Here is a 15,293-nt window from a genome sequence, read left to right on the forward strand (position 1 = left end):
CAATGTCTGTTTATCAGACTCATTTTGACTATATATGTTGTAGCAAGAGATGGTTTCTCACTTACGGCCATACCAGCCTGGGTACGACCGATCTTGTCTGATCTCGGAAGCTAAGCAGGGTCGGGCCTGGTTAGTACTTGGATGGGAGACCGCCTGGGAATACCAGGTGCTGTAAGCATTTTGTCCACGAGGGTGTGCTCTTGCACTATTTCATCAGCAACACTGCCTTGTATTAAGCATTTAATGATGAATTGACTAAATGTCTGTTTTATCAGACTCATTTTGACTATATATGTTGTAGCAAGAGATTGTTTCTCGCTTACGGCCATACCAGCCTGGGTACGCCCGATCTCGTCTGATCTCGGAAGCTAAGCAGGGTCGGGCCTGGTTAGTACTTGGATGGGAGAACGCTGGGAATACCAGGTGCTGTAAGCATTTTGTCCACGAGGGTGTGCCCCTGCACTATTTCATCAGCAACACTGCCTTGTAGTAAGCATTTAATGATGAATTGACTAAATGCAGCTTCCTGCCTTTTTAATAGGATCAAATTTCCTTGTGTTTTCAATTAGCATCTGCCTTGTATTTATAAGACAAACAAGAATATTGTTGCTGAATGCAGCTTGTGTGTGCTTTGTGCTCCTTTGCCCTGTTCAAATGATGAAAGGAAATAAAGTTTGTATTTTATCCAACTACCTGTGCTAAAAAGTGATGGGAACAGTGTTTGTAATTTCTTCTACTTTTTCAGTGACACAAAGTTCAAGCTGCTTATGTAATTGGTGAAAATGCAATGTCTGTTTATCACACTCACTTTGACTATATATGTTGTAGCAAGAGATTGTTTCTCGCTTACGGCCATACCAGCCTGGGTACGCCCGATCTCGTCTGATCTCGGAAGCTAAGCAGGGTCGGGCCTGGTTAGTACTTGGATGGGAGACCGCCTGGGAATACCAGGTGCTGTAAGCATTTTGTCCACGAGGGTGTGCTCTTGCACTATTTCATCAGCAACACTGCCTTGTATTAAGCATTTAATGATGAATTGACTAAATGTCTGTTTTATCAGACTCATTTTGACTATATATGTTGTAGCAAGAGATTGTTTCTCGCTTACGGCCATACCAGCCTGGGTACGCCCGATCTCGTCTGATCTCGGAAGCTAAGCAGGGTCGGGCCTGGTTAGTACTTGGATGGGAGAACGCCTGGGAATACCAGGTGCTGTAAGCATTTTGTCCACGAGGGTGTGCCCCTGCACTATTTCATCAGCAACACTGCCTTGTAGTAAGCATTTAATGATGAATTGACTAAATGCAGCTTCATGCCTTTTTAATAGGATCAAATTTCCTTGTGTTTTCAATTAGCATCTGCCTTGTATTTATAAGACAAACAAGAATATTGTTGCTGAATGCAGCTTGTGTGTGCTTTGTGCTCCTTTGCCCTGTTCAAATGATGAAAGGAAATAAAGTTTGTATTTTATCCAACTACCTGTGCTAAAAAGTGATGGGAACAGTGTTTGTAATTTCTTCTACTTTTTCAGTGACACAAAGTTCAAGCTGCTTATCTAATTGGTGAAAATGCAATGTCTGTTTATCACACTCACTTTGACTATATATGTTGTAGCAAGAGATTGTTTCTCGCTTACGGCCATACCAGCCTGGGTACGCCCGATCTCGTCTGATCTCGGAAGCTAAGCAGGGTCGGGCCTGGTTAGTACTTGGATGGGAGGCCGCCTGGGAAACCAGGTGCTTTAAGCATTTTGTCCACGAGGGTGTGCTCTTGCACTATTTCATCAGCAACACTGCCTTGTATTAAGCATTTAATGATGAATTGACTAAATGTCTGTTTTATCAGACTCACTTTGACTATATATGTTGTAGCAAGAGATTGTTTCTCGCTTACGGCCATACCAGCCTGGGTACCCCAGATCTCGGAAGCTAAGCAGGGTCGGTCCTGGTTAGTACTTGGATGGGAGACCGCCTGGGAATACCAGGTGCTGTAAGCATTTTGTCCACGAGGGTGTGCCCCTGCACTATTTCATCAGCAACACTGCCTTGTAGTAAGCATTTAATGATGAATTGACTAAATGCAGCTTCCTGCCTTTTTAATAGGATCAAATTTCCTTGTGTTTTCAATTAGCATCTGCCTTGTATTTATAAGACAAACAAGAATATTGTTGCTGAATGCAGCTTGTGTGTGCTTTGTGCTCCTTTGCCCTGTTCAAATGATGAAAGGAAATAAAGTTTGTATTTTATCCAACTACCTGTGCTAAAAAGTGATGGGAACAGTGTTTATAATTTCTTCTACTTTTTCAGTGACACAAAGTTCAAGCTGCTTATCTAATTGGTGAAAATGCAATGTCTGTTTATCAGACTCATTTTGACTATATATGTTGTAGCAAGAGATGGTTTCTCGCTTACGGCCATACCAGCCTGGGTACGCCCGATCTTGTCTGATCTCGGAAGCTAAGCAGGGTCGGGCCTGGTTAGTACTTGGATGGGAGACCGCCTGGGAATACCAGGTGCTGTAAGCATTTTGTCCACGAGGGTGTGCTCTTGCACTATTTCATCAGCAACACTGCCTTGTATTAAGCATTTAATGATGAATTGACTAAATCTCTGTTTTATCAGACTCACTTTGACTATATATGTTGTAGCAAGAGATTGTTTCTTGCTTACGGCCATACCAGCCTGGGTACACCCGATCTCGTCTGATCTCGGAAGCTAAGCAGCGTCGGGCCTGGTTAGTACTTGGATGGGAGACCGCCTGGGAATACCAGGTGCTGTAAGCATTTTGTCCACGAGGGTGTGCCCCTGCACTATTTCATCAGCAACACTGCCTTGTAGTAAGCATTTAACCTGTTGGGTCTAGGGGGCAGCATTTGCACGTCTGGATAAAAAAAATGTACCCGATTTAATCTGGTTACTAATCCTACCCAGTAACTAGAATATGCATATACTTATTATATATGGATAGAAAACACTCTAAAGTTTCCAAAACTGTTTGAATGGTGTCTGTGAGTATAACAGAACTCATTTGGCAGGCAAAACCCTGAGACATTTTCTGACAGGAAGTGGATACCTGATGTGTTGTATTGACTTTAAACCTATCCCATTGAAAAACACAGGGGTTTAGGAATATTTTGGCACTTCCTATTGCTTCCACTAGATGTCACCAGCCTTTACAAAGTGTTTTGAGTCTTCTGGAGGGAGATCTGACCGAACAAGAGCCATGGAACGTTGATGTCCCATTAGACACCTGGCGCGCTAGTTCATGTTGGGTACCCTCGTTCCAATACGTTATAAAAGAGTATGCATTCGTCCACCTTGAATATTATTCATGTTCTGGTTAAAAAAGGCCCTAATGATTTATGCTATACAACTTTTGACATGTTTGAACGAACGGAAATATATTTTTTCCCCTCGTTCATGACGAGAAGTCCGGCTGGCTTACATCATGTGCTAACGAGACGGAGATTTTTGGACATAAATGATGAGCTTTTTTGAACAAAACTACATTCGTTATGGACCTGTGATACCTGGAAGTGACATCTGATGAAGAGAATCAAAGGTAATGGATTATTTACATAGTATTTTCGATTTTAGATCTCCCCAACATGACGTCTAGTCTGTATCGCAACGCGTATTTTTCTGGGCGCAGTGCTCAGATTATTGCAAAGTGTGATTTCCCAGTAAGGTTATTTTGAAATCTGGCAAGTTGATTGAGTTCAAGAGATGTAAATCTATAATTCTTTAAATGACAATATAATATTTTACCAATGTTTTCTAATTTTAATTATTTAATTTGTGACGCTGACTTGACTGCCGGTTATTGGAGGGAAACGATTTCCTCAACATCAATGCCATAGTAAAACGCTGTTTTTGGATGTAAATATGAACTTGATAGAACTAAAAATGCATGCATTGTCTAACATAATGTCCTAGGAGTGTCATCTGATGGAGATTGTAAAAGGTTAGTGCATCGTTTTAGCTGGTTTTATGGTTTTGGTGACCCTGTCTTTGACTTGACAAAACATTACACACAACTCTTGTAAATGTACTGTCCTAACATACTCTAAATTTATGCTTTCGCCGTAAAACCTTTTTGAAATCGTAAAACGTGGTTAGATTAAGGAGATGTTTATCTTTCAAATGGTGTAACATAGTTGTATTTTTGAAAAATTTGAATTTTGACATTTATTTGGATTCAAATTTGCCGCTCTTGAAATGCACCTGCTGTTGATGGAGTGCACCACGAGGTTAATGATGAATTGACTAAATGCAGCTTCCTGCCTTTTTAATAGGATCAAATTTCCTTGTGTTTTCAATTAGCATCTGCCTTGTATTTATAAGACAAACAAGAATATTGTTGCTGAATGCAGCTTGTGTGTGCTTTGTGCTCCTTTGCCCTGTTCAAATGATGAAAGGAAATAAAGTTTGTATTTTATCCAACTACCTGTGCTAAAAAGTGATGGGAACAGTGTTTGTAATTTCTTCTACTTTTTCAGTGACACAAAGTTCAAGCTGCTTATCTAATTGGTGAAAATGCAATGTCTGTTTATCACACTCACTTTGACTATATATGTTGTAGCAAGAGATTGTTTCTCGCTTACGGCCATACCAGCCTGGGTACGCCCGATCTCGTCTGATCTCGGAAGCTAAGCAGGGTCGGGCCTGGTTAGTACTTGGATGGGAGGCCGCCTGGGAATACCAGGTGCTGTAAGCATTTTGTCCACGAGGGTGTGCTCTTGCACTATTTCATCAGCAACACTGCCTTGTATTAAGCATTTAATGATGAATTGACTAAATGTCTGTTTTATCAGACTCATTTTGACTATATATGTTGTAGCAAGAGATTGTTTCTCGCTTACGGCCATACCAGCCTGGGTACGCCCGATCTCGTCTGATCTCGGAAGCTAAGCAGGGTCGGGCCTGGTTAGTACTTGGATGGGAGACCGCCTGGGAATACCAGGTGCTGTAAGCATTTTGTCCACGAGGGTGTGCCCCTGCACTATTTCATCAGCAACACTGCCTTGTAGTAAGCATTTAATGATGAATTGACTAAATGCAGCTTCCTGCCTTTTTAATAGGATCAAATTTCCTTGTGTTTTCAATTAGCATCTGCCTTGTATTTATAAGACAAACAAGAATATTGTTGCTGAATGCAGCTTGTGTGTGCTTTGTGCTCCTTTGCCCTGTTCAAATGATGAAAGGAAATAAAGTTTGTATTTTATCCAACTACCTGTGCTAAAAAGTGATGGGAACAGTGTTTGTAATTTCTTCTACTTTTTCAGTGACACAAAGTTCAAGCTGCTTATCTAATTGGTGAAAATGCAATGTCTGTTTATCACACTCACTTTGACTATATATGTTGTAGCAAGAGATTGTTTCTCGCTTACGGCCATACCAGCCTGGGTACGCCCGATCTCGTCTGATCTCGGAAGCTAAGCAGGGTTGGGCCTGGTTAGTACTTGGATGGGAGACCGCCTGGGAATACCAGGTGCTGTAAGCATTTTGTCCACGAGGGTGTGCTCTTGCACTATTTCATCAGCAACACTGCCTTGTATTAAGCATTTAATGATGAATTGACTAAATGTCTGTTTTATCAGACTCATTTTGACTATATATGTTGTAGCAAGAGATTGTTTCTCGCTTACGGCCATACCAGCCTGGGTACGCCCGATCTCGTCTGATCTCGGAAGCTAAGCAGGGTCGGGCCTGGTTAGTACTTGGATGGGAGAACGCCTGGGAATACCAGGTGCTGTAAGCATTTTGTCCACGAGGGTGTGCCCCTGCACTATTTCATCAGCAACACTGCCTTGTAGTAAGCATTTAATGATGAATTGACTAAATGCAGCTTCCTGCCTTTTTAATAGGATCAAATTTCCTTGTGTTTTCAATTAGCATCTGCCTTGTATTTATAAGACAAACAAGAATATTGTTGCTGAATGCAGCTTGTGTGTGCTTTGTGCTCCTTTGCCCTGTTCAAATGATGAAAGGAAATAAAGTTTGTATTTTATCCAACTACCTGTGCTAAAAAGTGATGGGAACAGTGTTTGTAATTTCTTCTACTTTTTCAGTGACACAAAGTTCAAGCTGCTTATCTAATTGGTGAAAATGCAATGTCTGTTTATCACACTCACTTTGACTATATATGTTGTAGCAAGAGATTGTTTCTCGCTTACGGCCATACCAGCCTGGGGGCGCTAATCCTTGATTGGAGAAGTGACGACAGGTGCGAGTAATTGAGCTGTGAGTGTTTGCTTGAGAGTGTTTGCTCGAGAGCTATTTTCGTTTCTTTTTTGGTTTTTGCAATATAATTTATTGTTTTTTATTTAGATAGTTTTTAGTTTTGTTTAGTTTTCCCCCCCTGCAGTTTTGCTGCCTGGGGGAGGTTTTTTCGCTTTCATTTTTGATTTACAATGACGGACAACATGGCAACGACAAACGGAACGGACAAAGACAACGAAAATGCGCAACGGAAGGAAAACGAAAATAAAGAAGGAATGAAATATGGCAAAGAATACACGGTGGCAATTGAGTTGGTGGGAGAAGAAAAGATGACGACGATGGAATTACTGCGAGCAATTAAGGAGATGTGTGGAGAGGTGGTGGGATGCCGAATGAAAGGCGAGAAGAAGTATGAAATTACGATGAAAAATGGAAAAGGTAAAGAACGGCTAATGGACGGTTTAAGGATAAAGGACACCAGGATTATGGCGAGAGATGTGAATGTAAATGAATTGGTGGTGTCTTTTATGAATCTCCCGGTATACATCGAAGACAAAGTTATACTGGACAAGCTGAGTAGCTGGGGAGTAACGGCCGTCTCGGAGATAAGGAGGAGAGTTTGGCCTGGAACGGAGGTGGTTGACGGAACACGGTTTTGTAAAGTTAAATTTACGGAAAAAGTAAAATCATTGCCATATTCCACAAAAATTGAGACGCTGGAAGGAGCTGAATACTTCAGGGTGATCCATGACAAGCAGGTCAGAGTTTGTCGGTTGTGCATACAACCTGGGCACATAGTTAAAGATTGCCCTGAATTCAAGTGCTTCAAGTGCGGCAATCAAGGCCATTATGCGAGAGAGTGTGTCGGAGAGAAGGAAAGGAATGTTTGTGGTAGATGCAGAAAGAGATTGGCGGAATGCAACTGTGGAGAAGTTATGACTGAAGAGGGGAGTCAAGTACTATTCGAGGAAGCAGTTGTATTGTCGGAAGAAGGAGAGGAAGATGGAGGAGATGATGTGGTGGAAGGTGGAGAGACGGAGGAAGGAAGAAGGGAGAAGAAGGAAGATCAGAAGATTAACGAAATTGGGAGCAGCATGGATTCGGAAATAAGAAGATGGAGTTTTCAGGCGGCGGGGGGGAGTGGACTGGGGGGAAGCTCGGGGGACTCACAGGTTTTAGGGGAAAGCACAGCACAAACAAGTAACTCGGGGGGTGAAGAAATGGAGAGGGTTTTAAGTTTAATGACAATAACAGAGACGGGTATGAACACGGGGAGCACAACGACGACAATATATGAGACGGAGATGAACACGGGGAGCACAACGAACATTCCAGAAACGGCGATGAACACGGGGAGCACAACGACGACTACACATGAGACGGAGATGAACATTCCAGAAACGGCGGAGAACACGGGGAGCACAACGAACATTCCAGAATCGGCGATGAACACGGGGAGCACAACGGACGAGGGTGTAAAGAAGAAAAGTTGGCTGGATGAAATGGACTTGGAGGAGATATCGGACTCGGATGATGGGGAAAAGTTTGAAAGAATGAGAGGAGGATACAGGAAGAGGAAAGCAGCGGAGGGGGGGGAGAGAAAGGGTGGAAGAGGAAAGAAACTGGATAAAAGGTAGAGGATAATGAAATTATATTTTATAATTTTATTATTTATTAGTATGGTAACAATAATGTCGATAAATGCGAATGGGTTGAGAACAATAGGAAAATTTAATAGAATAGTACACATAAAGAATTCTGATATTTTATGTATTCAAGAGACGCACTGGGATAATATGTGTGTTTTAGAAATTCAGAAAATATGGAGGGATTTTATTTATGTAAACAATGGTAGGGGGAATTCATGTGGGGTTGCAATTTTAATAAGGAAGGATGTAGTAGAAAATGTGAAGAAGATATATAATGATAATAATGGGAGGATTTTAATTTTAGATTTTGAATATATGAGTAGGGTTTTTAGGATTATAAATATTTATGCGCCGAATAATGAAACAGAGAGAAGGAATTTATTTTTAGAATTAGCGAAATGGTGCAAGGGAAACTGTATTTTAGTTGGGGATTTTAATGTAAAAATGGATAGACTAGATATGACAAGGGGAGCTATTTTTAGAAGTGATGTATCTAGGGGGGTTTTAAGGAAAATGATGGTTGAAAACAATTTAATTGATATATGGAGGGAGGAGAATCCGAATAAGAGAGAATTTTCTAGAAGGCAGGTGGTTTTAGGGGAATTGAAACAGACACGGATAGATTTGGTTTTAGTAAATGAAGGGTTAAGGAATTTTATGAAGGATATTAAATATATTTTTACAACTTTTAGTGATCATGCTGGGTTAACATTTTCGGTGGGGTTAGATAAGGAAAGGAAAGGGGGGGGAATATGGTGCATGAATACAGGGTATCTAGGTGATGAGGAATACGGGAAACAACTTAAATCTTTGATAGAAGATGAAATGGAGGATAAGCAAAAAGGGAATGATAAGTGCAAGTGGTGGGAAAATGTTAAGGAAAAAATAAAAGTTTTTAGTATTAGATATGCAAGGAAGAAGAGGAGTAGGATGATAAGAGCAGAAAATTATTTAAGAACAAAATTGAATGAAGAAATGAAGAAATGTGATAGTGATCCTGATTATACTATTGAAAGGTTTTTAGATTTAAAAGCAAAATTGAGCAAATGTGAAATAGAGAAGTGTAAGGGTGCAATTATTAGAAGTAGGGCAAAATATGTTTTAGAAGGGGAGAAATGTACCTCGTTTTTTCTTGGTTTAGAAAAAACTAAACAGACGAAATCATATATTAGTGAGATTGAAAATGTAAAGGGTGAAGTGGTAAATGATTATGTTGAAATATTAGAAACTGTACAGAATTTTTATAAGGATTTATTTAAGAAAGGGGAGGTGGATGAGGGGTGTGTAAAAGAGATTTTAAGTAGTGTGGATGTGCAAATTGGTGTTGAAGATAAGCAAATGTGTGATAGGAAGATAACAATGGATGAAGTGAAAGATGCAATTAAGGGTTTACAAATAAATAAAAGTCCTGGAGTAGATGGACTAATTGCAGAGTTTTATAAAATGTATGAAAGTATTTTAGCACCTATTTTATTAGAAGTATATCAATATATGGAAGACAATGATACTGTTTCAGATTCCATGGTGACAGGGCTGATATCGATTTTATATAAAAATAAGGGGAGCAAACTGAAACTAGAAAATTATAGGCCAATTAGTTTATTAAACTCAGATTATAAGATTTTAGCTAAGATACTGGCAAATAGGATGAAGATGGTTTTAAATGATATTATAGCACCTACACAAAATTATAGTGTGCCTGGAAGAGATATAGCAGATACCATAACTACACTTAGAGATGTGATAAATAAAATGAATAGTGACAAGATGGGGGGGATTGTTTTAAGTATAGATTTTAATAAAGCTTTTGACAGGGTGGAACATGATTTTATGTTTAGGGTACTGGAAAAGTATGGGTTTGGAAATGGTATAATAAGATGGATAAAATTATTATATAGAAAGGCTAAAAGTAGGGTTAAATGTAATGGGGTTTTAACAGATTCTTTTATTCTTGAGAGGTCAGTGAGACAGGGGTGCCCTTTATCAGCTTTATTGTTTGTTTTATCGGTAGAACCCTTAGCGGCATACCTTAAAAAAGATCATTTTATAAATTGTGTAGAGACTCCGCAAGGAGGTTTTAGTTTAATTCATCAATATGCAGACGATACCACAATTACAGTCAGAGATGAGGGAAGTGTTAAAAGGGTGATGGAGTGTTTTAAAGTATATGAGAAAGCCTCAGGAGCTAAAGTGAATATGGAGAAGTCAGTAATAATGTATGTTGGGAAGAATAATGAGGGGACTTTTCCTTTTAAGGTGGTAAATGATTATTTTAAGGTGTTAGGTGTGTTTTTAGGGGTGAAGGAACAAGAAGCTAGGGATCTGACATGGACTGGGGTTATAAATAAAGTTAGGAAGGTAGTAAATATGTGGAGGGGGAGGGCTTTGAAATTAAAAGGGAAAGTAATTGTTGTAAATTCCTTGCTGATGTCAATTTTTATTCATGTCATGAACGTTTTAGATGTACCAGAATGGGTTTTATCTGAAATGAATACGATTTTAGTTGATTTTTTATGGGATGGGAAAGGAGCGAAAATTTCTTTTAAAACATTGATTGCAGGATATGAGGAGGGGGGTTTGAAGTTGGTGGATTTAAATGTAAGGAAAAAAGCAATTAGAGTTAAAATGGTACGGAAATATTTATATGGTGAACTAGATTATGGATGGAAAAGATTTTTTAAGGAGTATTTGCAGGAGGTTGGGAGGATGGGGGACAATGGTTTATTGATGTGCATGAAAAAAGAAATGTTAGCTAATATACCATTGTTTTATAGAGAAGTGTTTGAGGCTTGGGGGGAGTTTTTACCAAATATTTATTATGAGTGTACCATTTTAGACAATATTTTAAATCAGCCAATTTTCTTAAATCCCAAGATACAATATAATAATAAGATGTTGTTTTGTAAATATTTTATGAGGGCTGGGATGAGACAGATTGGGGATATTTTATACGAGGTCATTCCAGGTTTTCTTCCTGTACAAGCGATTTATGATAATGTTTGTGAAGTGGAAGATGAAATGAGCAAAACTACAGTAGATAATATGTATAAGAGAATTTTAGGGTGTATTCCTGAAGAATGGGTGCTTTTAATAAATACAGAGGTGGTTGAGAGAGCTAAGGGTTTACCGGTTTTATATTATGAAAGTAATGGGGAGAAACATGTTTTATCAGGTTTGAAAGTTAAAAAGATTTATGAAAAATGTATTTTAAGAGAGATAAAAGCTCCTGCTTCAGAAAAAGTGTGGTCTAGGGTATTTGTAAATATAGATGTAAAATCAATATGGAAGAATGTCAATGTAAAATATAATTCTATAGAATGTGAAGATAATGATTTTAAATTGAAACATAATAGGATTTTTACGAACGTGGTTTTACATCAAATAAATAGAGACATTAAAAGAGAATGTGATATTTGTGGTACGGAGGCGGAACATTTTATGCACTTTTTTATTGAATGTAGTAGATTACAAGGGTTTCATGAGTTTATAAAGGGGCTTTTAGAACAACATTGGGGAGAAGATATTGTAAATGGGGTTGAGTGGAGGAGGTTGTTTCTATTTGGTATAAATGGAAAAAGCAAAGTTTTTAATATTAATTTGATGAATTTTGTTCTTAGCCATGCTAGATACGCTGTAAGACAAAGAAGGAATTTAGGACATTATGAAGGGAAAATTGTGAGTGTGGAGGTTTTATTTAAAAGTATTTTAGAGAAAGATATTGAACTAATATATAAATATGGAGGATGTAATTTTGAAAAACTGTTTGTGTGGGGGAGCACTTTTATCGAAATTGATCAAAATGGAAAACTTGCTTTTAATTATTAATTGGTTTTATTTTCTTTTCTTTTTTTGATTTTGTAAAAGGATGAATTGTTCATCCTTTTTTATTATTATTGTTTGAATATTGTAAATATTATGTGTTTTTTCATAATAAAAGATAAAAAAAAAAAAAAAAAAAGGTACGCCCGATCTCGTCTGATCTCGGAAGCTAAGCAGGGTCGGGCCTGGTTAGTACTTGGATGGGAGGCCGCCTGGGAAACCAGGTGCTTTAAGCATTTTGTCCACGAGGGTGTGCTCTTGCACTATTTCATCAGCAACACTGCCTTGTATTAAGCATTTAATGATCAATTGACTAAATGTCTGTTTTATCAGACTCACTTTGACTATATATGTTGTAGCAAGAGATTGTTTCTCGCTTACGGCCATACCAGCCTGGGTACCCCAGATCTCGGAAGCTAAGCAGGGTCGGTCCTGGTTAGTACTTGGATGGGAGACCGCCTGGGAATACCAGGTGCTGTAAGCATTTTGTCCACGAGGGTGTGCCCCTGCACTATTTCATCAGCAACACTGCCTTGTAGTAAGCATTTAATGATGAATTGACTAAATGCAGCTTCCTGCCTTTTTAATAGGATCAAATTTCCTTGTGTTTTCAATTAGCATCTGCCTTGTATTTATAAGACAAACAAGAATATTGTTGCTGAATGCAGCTTGTGTGTGCTTTGTGCTCCTTTGCCCTGTTCAAATGATGAAAGGAAATAAAGTTTGTATTTTATCCAACTACCTGTGCTAAAAAGTGATGGGAACAGTGTTTATAATTTCTTCTACTTTTTCAGTGACACAAAGTTCAAGCTGCTTATCTAATTGGTGAAAATGCAATGTCTGTTTATCAGACTCATTTTGACTATATATGTTGTAGCAAGAGATGGTTTCTCGCTTACGGCCATACCAGCCTGGGTACGCCCGATCTTGTCTGATCTCGGAAGCTAAGCAGGGTCGGGCCTGGTTAGTACTTGGATGGGAGACCGCCTGGGAATACCAGGTGCTGTAAGCATTTTGTCCACGAGGGTGTGCTCTTGCACTATTTCATCAGCAACACTGCCTTGTATTAAGCATTTAATGATGAATTGACTAAATCTCTGTTTTATCAGACTCACTTTGACTATATATGTTGTAGCAAGAGATTGTTTCTCGCTTACGGCCATACCAGCCTGGGGGCGCTAATCCTTGATTGGAGAAGTGACGACAGGTGCGAGTAATTGAGCTGTGAGTGTTTGCTTGAGAGTGTTTGCTCGAGAGCTATTTTCGTTTCTTTTTTTGGTTTTTGCAATATAATTTATTGTTTTTTTATTTGGATAGTTTTTAGTTTTGTTTAGTTTTCCCCCCCTGCAGTTTTGCTGCCTGGGGGAGGTTTTTTCGCTTTCATTTTTGATTTACAATGACGGACAACATGGCAACGACAAACGGAACGGACAAAGACAACGAAAATGCGCAACGGAAGGAAAACGAAAATAAAGAAGGAATGAAATATGGCAAAGAATACACGGTGGCAATTGAGTTGGTGGGAGAAGAAAAGATGACGACGATGGAATTACTGCGAGCAATTAAGGAGATGTGTGGAGAGGTGGTGGGATGCCGAATGAAAGGCGAGAAGAAGTATGAAATTACGATGAAAAACGGAAAAGGTAAAGAACGGCTAATGGACGGTTTAAGGATAAAGGACACCAGGATTATGGCGAGAGATGTGAATGTAAATGAATTGGTGGTGTCTTTTATGAATCTCCCGGTATACATCGAAGACAAAGTTATACTGGACAAGCTGAGTAGCTGGGGAGTAACGGCCGTCTCGGAGATAAGGAGGAGAGTTTGGCCTGGAACGGAGGTGGTTGACGGAACACGGTTTTGTAAAGTTAAATTTACGGAAAAAGTAAAATCATTGCCATATTCCACAAAAATTGAGACGCTGGAAGGAGCTGAATACTTCAGGGTGATCCATGACAAGCAGGTCAGAGTTTGTCGATTGTGCATACAACCTGGGCACATAGTTAAAGATTGCCCTGAATTCAAGTGTTTCAAGTGCGGCAATCAAGGCCATTATGCGAGAGAGTGTGTCGGAGAGAAGGAAAGGAATGTTTGTGGAAGATGCAGAAAGAGATTGGCGGAGTGCAACTGTGGAGAAGTTATGACTGAAGAGGGGAGTCAAGTACTATTCGAGGAAGCAGTTGTATCATCGCAAGAAGGAGAAGAAGATGGAGGAGAGGACGTGGTGGAAGGTGGAGAGACGGAGGAAGGAAGAAGGGAGAAGAAAGAAGACCAGAAGATTAACGAAATTGGGAGCAGTATGGATTCGGAAATAAGAAGGTGGAGTTTTCAGGAGGAGAGGGGAAGTGGATTGGGGGGAAGCACGGGGGACTCACGGGTTTTGGGGGAAAGCACAGCACAAACAAGTACCTCGGGGGGTGAAGAAATGGAGAGGGTCTTAAGTTTAATGACAATAACAGAGACGGGTATGAACACGGGGAGCACAACGACTACTACACGTGAGACGGAGATGAACATTCCAGAAACGGCGGAGAACACGGGGAGCACAACGAACATTCCAGAATCGGCGATGAACACGGGGAGCACAACGAGCATTCCAGAATCGGCGATGAACACGGGGAGCACAACGGATGAGGGTGTAAAGAAGAAAAGTTGGCTGGATGAAATGGACTTGGAGGAGATATCGGACTCGGATGATGGGGAAAAATTTGAAAGAATGAGAGGAGGATACAGGAAGAGGAAAGCAGCGGAGGGGGGGGAGAGAAAGGGTGGAAGAGGAAAGAAACTGGATAAAAGGTAGAGGATAATGAAATTATATTTTATAATTTTATTATTTATTAGTATGGTAACAATAATGTCGATAAATGCGAATGGGTTGAGAACAATAGGAAAATTTAATAGAATAGTACACATAAAGAATTCTGATATTTTATGTATTCAAGAGACGCACTGGGATAATATGTGTGTTTTAGAAATTCAGAAAATATGGAGGGATTTTATTTATGTAAACAATGGTAGGGGGAATTCATGTGGGGTTGCAATTTTAATAAGGAAGGATGTAGTAGAAAATGTGAAGAAGATATATAATGATAATAATGGGAGGATTTTAATTTTAGATTTTGAATATATGAGTAGGGTTTTTAGGATTATAAATATTTATGCGCCGAATAATGAAATAGAGAGAAGGAATTTATTTTTAGAATTAGCGAAATGGTGCAAGGGAAACTGTATTTTAGTTGGGGATTTTAATGTAAAAATGGATAGACTAGATATGACAAGGGGAGCTATTTTTAGAAGTGACGTATCTAGGGGGGTTTTAAGGAAGATGATGGTTGAAAACAATTTAATTGATATATGGAGGGAGGAGAATCCGAATAAGAGAGAATTTTCTAGAAGGCAGGTGGTTTTAGGGGAATTGAAACAGACACGGATAGATTTGGTTTTAGTAAATGAAGGGTTAAGGAATTTTATGAAGGATATTAAATATATTTTTACAACTTTTAGTGATCATGCTGGGTTAACATTTTCGGTGGGGTTAGATAAGGAAAGGAAAGGGGGGGGAATATGGTGTATGAATGCAGGGTATCTAGGTGATGAGGAATAC

At 39.3% G+C, this 15,293-nt stretch overlaps 11 non-coding genes and 3 pseudogenes across 11 annotated transcripts; all 14 read left to right on the top strand.

Moving 5' to 3' along the window:
• The first annotated feature begins 59 nt into the window (after positions 1-59).
• Positions 60-178, top strand: LOC145852231 (5S ribosomal RNA). Its single transcript, XR_014374085.1, has one exon. It is a non-coding gene; the product is annotated as a 5S ribosomal RNA (ribosomal RNA).
• A 139-nt stretch (positions 179-317) lies between these two features.
• LOC145852759 (uncharacterized) lies at positions 318-435 on the top strand (annotated as a pseudogene).
• Positions 436-844: 409 nt separating this feature from the next.
• On the top strand, positions 845-963 carry LOC145857429 (5S ribosomal RNA). Its single transcript, XR_014378326.1, has one exon. It is a non-coding gene; the product is annotated as a 5S ribosomal RNA (ribosomal RNA).
• Positions 964-1,102: 139 nt separating this feature from the next.
• Positions 1,103-1,221, top strand: LOC145886474 (5S ribosomal RNA). The gene has a single exon (XR_014398059.1). It is a non-coding gene; the product is annotated as a 5S ribosomal RNA (ribosomal RNA).
• Positions 1,222-1,630: 409 nt separating this feature from the next.
• LOC145851458 (5S ribosomal RNA) lies at positions 1,631-1,748 on the top strand. Its single transcript, XR_014373309.1, has one exon. It is a non-coding gene; the product is annotated as a 5S ribosomal RNA (ribosomal RNA).
• A 139-nt stretch (positions 1,749-1,887) lies between these two features.
• On the top strand, positions 1,888-1,996 carry LOC145853562 (uncharacterized; annotated as a pseudogene).
• Positions 1,997-2,405: 409 nt separating this feature from the next.
• Positions 2,406-2,524, top strand: LOC145885047 (5S ribosomal RNA). Its single transcript, XR_014396627.1, has one exon. It is a non-coding gene; the product is annotated as a 5S ribosomal RNA (ribosomal RNA).
• Positions 2,525-2,663: 139 nt separating this feature from the next.
• Positions 2,664-2,782, top strand: LOC145883992 (5S ribosomal RNA). The gene has a single exon (XR_014395570.1). It is a non-coding gene; the product is annotated as a 5S ribosomal RNA (ribosomal RNA).
• A 1,815-nt stretch (positions 2,783-4,597) lies between these two features.
• On the top strand, positions 4,598-4,716 carry LOC145882936 (5S ribosomal RNA). The gene has a single exon (XR_014394508.1). It is a non-coding gene; the product is annotated as a 5S ribosomal RNA (ribosomal RNA).
• A 139-nt stretch (positions 4,717-4,855) lies between these two features.
• On the top strand, positions 4,856-4,974 carry LOC145857430 (5S ribosomal RNA). The gene has a single exon (XR_014378327.1). It is a non-coding gene; the product is annotated as a 5S ribosomal RNA (ribosomal RNA).
• A 409-nt stretch (positions 4,975-5,383) lies between these two features.
• On the top strand, positions 5,384-5,502 carry LOC145856707 (5S ribosomal RNA). Its single transcript, XR_014377598.1, has one exon. It is a non-coding gene; the product is annotated as a 5S ribosomal RNA (ribosomal RNA).
• A 139-nt stretch (positions 5,503-5,641) lies between these two features.
• LOC145886475 (5S ribosomal RNA) lies at positions 5,642-5,760 on the top strand. Its single transcript, XR_014398060.1, has one exon. It is a non-coding gene; the product is annotated as a 5S ribosomal RNA (ribosomal RNA).
• Positions 5,761-12,064: 6,304 nt separating this feature from the next.
• Positions 12,065-12,173, top strand: LOC145853563 (uncharacterized; annotated as a pseudogene).
• Positions 12,174-12,582: 409 nt separating this feature from the next.
• On the top strand, positions 12,583-12,701 carry LOC145885048 (5S ribosomal RNA). Its single transcript, XR_014396628.1, has one exon. It is a non-coding gene; the product is annotated as a 5S ribosomal RNA (ribosomal RNA).
• The last annotated feature ends 2,592 nt before the right edge of the window (positions 12,702-15,293 follow it).

This window comes from Salmo salar, chromosome 08, assembly GCF_965601325.2.
Source record: "Salmo salar chromosome 08, fSalSal1, whole genome shotgun sequence".
NCBI lineage: Eukaryota > Metazoa > Chordata > Actinopteri > Salmoniformes > Salmonidae > Salmo > Salmo salar.